At 41.3% G+C, this 3,317-nt stretch overlaps 1 long non-coding RNA gene across 1 annotated transcript; it reads left to right on the forward strand.

Annotated features, from left to right (window-relative positions):
- Positions 1–1,563: 1,563 nt before the first annotated feature.
- On the forward strand, positions 1,564–2,461 carry LOC125292407. Its single transcript, XR_007193185.1, has 3 exons — positions 1,564–1,580; positions 2,199–2,317; positions 2,428–2,461. It is a non-coding gene; the product is annotated as an uncharacterized LOC125292407 (long non-coding RNA).
- The last annotated feature ends 856 nt before the right edge of the window (positions 2,462–3,317 follow it).

The raw sequence follows: 3,317 nt of genomic DNA on the forward strand, positions 1-3,317 counted from the left end.
AGAGTTACCGTAATATGAAAATCAGGTTTATCAGGATTCCTGTGTATGCACATACTGTTCCAGAATCAAGGTACAAAAGTGAAGGCCAATACGGGGAAAAAAGTAAGGCGTCTTTCCTGTAAAGAACTTTGCTCTCACAGTTAAACCATCATACTATTAGTTACAGTACAATTATACTTATAGAATTGTTATAAATCCTAAATGAGCACTTGCTCACTCAAGTCAAATCACTCAGCTATCACTCAAGGCCGTAGCCATAGAGTCAACATTGAGGGGGCCCAGATAGCAAATCAGATCTGAAGATAGCGCGGACCACTGGTGGCATGCCTCTGGTGGCGTGCCATTTCTCGTCCGCCATTGGACCACCATCACTTTAACATTTAACTTGAACTATAAATATAAAGACAACTGATGGATGAAGTGTAACTGAATGAATGAAAAACAGTTTAGACTAATAGTGGCAAAATATTGGGGCATTTGTCAGCAACCCACCAGAGGACTGCCTGGAAACTGATGTGCAAAACACTAGCGAACCGCCAGATCTGCCCCCAGTGGGCCGACAGTGGTCTGCCAGCCCCTTGCTATCTGGGGTACCAAATGTCCTATATACAAATTAATTTGAAGGGTCAGAGATTAGTCTAGGGTGCAGTTGTTTTGACAGCACAAGTTACCATGGTAATCTAGCCACACACAGGTACAATCTAGCCACAAAAGGGCAAACTAAAAAAAGCAGAGCCATCAAATAGAAAGTACAATTTGATAAACTTTGGCCACAATATCTGGGCTTATTTTTTTAACACAATGCATAGATTTATGTTCATTTTATTGTAGTTATGGTTGCATTTATTTACCCCTAATCCATTCATCCTTAATCAATGGCATTAGATAGTCACACATGAAGAGGGGAAGAACAGCAGGAACAGGAATATAAGAACAATAATTTCCACTTATTAATATCTCTAACTCCTTGGTGCCATGAATGAACTCTCCTCAGCAGCAGCAACCCCACGACAGACACATAGCAGACCCTGATGTTCCTGTATAGGGCCTGATGGGTCATCAGATGTGATTGGTTAGGCTTGACCCATAACCCTACATGGGGCAGCATTAGGCTTGACCTATAACCCTACAGGGGACAGCATTAGGCTTGATCCATAACCCTAGGGACAGCATTAGGATTGATCCATAACCCTACAGGGGACAGCATTAGGCTTAGGGCTGTCACTTTTGTAAATAAAATCCTGTTCGATTTTTGAGACATAAGTGCCCAGATAGCAAGCGTAGTCGGCCCGATTCTGGCTGAGTGCTGGCAGTGTCGGCTGAGGTCCGAGTCGGCTGAAGCACAGTAAACACAGTCGGCCCGATCCTGGCTGAGTGCTGCCACTGTCATGAGTTTCAGGTCGGCTGAGGCACTGTCCCCTTGAATGGGCCGACACTGACACGCAGTAGTTGGGCTGATTACTGAGTGTCTTATTTGGCCCGATTGGGGTTTGATGGGCTACTGCCAGTTTTCGAATCAATCTCGGCAGATGGATTTCATACAGTGTGTGGCCCGAACTTCGTTTTGGACACTGCCTGTGGTAAGTAACATGCAACTTTACCTGTTATTGCATGTAAATCATTATGAATGTACGTAGGCTTATTATTGCAGACAAAGTTTAACAAGTAGCATAACAAGAATGGGTGTTTCAATCTAACCCCCTTGACGATGACGAAGCTAACGGTAACATACGTTATGATTTCTTAGCCTACTTTGTTGCTACCTTTAACGTCAGTGTTGGTGGTCAAAAGCGTTCAGTGCTGTAGCGTTAGCTATACTTGCATAATTATGTGGTTTTCAAAGAAAAGTGTGATCTAATCATTTTAGAAATAGCTTAACAGTTAACCAGTATTGCATGACTTAGAATATAGCGATTGGTAATTGGGCATTTCATCGTTATCTATCCAACTTCAGGCACTAGGCAGGCAGGACTGAGACTGTATGCCTTAAGAGAGTGTGTGAGAGAGAGAGAGAGAGAGAGAGAGATGGTAGCAGGGTGGGTCCTGTCCTGGTCATGTAAAGCTCATCAAAATCTGTATGTTAAGGTCGTTCTGTATTTTTGTACTGAGGGGTTGTTTTATGATCATGTAATCATTTTGAGCACATATACTTCCATTAACCCTAACGTTACTGTGACTTTTTTAAATGTACACCTCAGAATCCAGGCCACACTGACCAGAGACCTGCCTGCACTCCTTTGGATGAAGAAGGCTACCCGTGTATACATGTGTGAACCATTTCTTGTGTTGGAAAAACAGGAGACCTGAAGAGCTCTTGGTAAGTTGTACATTGATTTAATAGAATAAGTAATACGTTTTTGTTTAGATGAGCCAAATCATAGGAATCAGCTTTCATCTAGGCCTGTGTTTTGTGATGTGTCATTTTAGATGCTTTTGGTTTGCCTCATCCATTATGTCAGCAAAAGAACAGGAGTGGGCAGGAAACATGCGCTGTTGAAAACATGGCCAACCAACTGGAGCACCCACAAGGCTCTTGTGAAGGAAGTCCACAAGTGCTTCAGGTCTGTATGTGTTGACAAATATGTCTTGCTCTTGGTGATTGTCATTGGTAATATATCAGCATTTAACAATCACACAATGTCAATGTTGCCCAAAATAACTACCAGGAGGTGTTACCAAGACAGCTGCAGAATGCAAGACTGGGCTTTAGTAATATTTTGTCAGACAGTAAAGGATACATAGTTTAATGATTTTTTTCTTTTCTTTTGAAATGACATGCTGTCCATGCATCTCAAATTGAAGGATGGATGGAAAGAACTCTTTGATCAACCCCACAGAGAGCTGAGGTGGCTATCTGTAAGTATATTTAGTGGACAAACAGAACTTCTGACAGATGACATGTTGAAATCTTGCTTTAGACCTCATAATGATCTTATAATATTCTTTTATACCTAAATGCAGTTTGGAGACACCCCCGGCTGGTAGTGCTGCTGAAACTGGTGGAGGCAACAATGAAGCGGCAACAGAAAGAGAAGGCAGGTGGCAAATGTTGCTGCTATTGAAAAATACTTTTGAGAGTGAGTATGTGTGCATGTATGTAGCTGGGTAGGTCATGGTACATGGTACAAAAAAATACAGAATTTAAAGCACTTAACACTTAACTCACAACCCACAACTACTGACAATGGAATTACTCTTTTTAGAGTGAGTGAGTGAGGGAGAGAGATAGAATATTTCTGTAAATGTTTAATGTTAATTTAGAATAATTTATTTCTTTGAATCATTATACAGTTTTAAAATGTTTAATTGTTTGTGTT

This window comes from Alosa alosa, chromosome 3 (genome assembly GCF_017589495.1).
Source record: "Alosa alosa isolate M-15738 ecotype Scorff River chromosome 3, AALO_Geno_1.1, whole genome shotgun sequence".
NCBI classification, from domain to species: Eukaryota; Metazoa; Chordata; class Actinopteri; order Clupeiformes; family Clupeidae; genus Alosa; species Alosa alosa.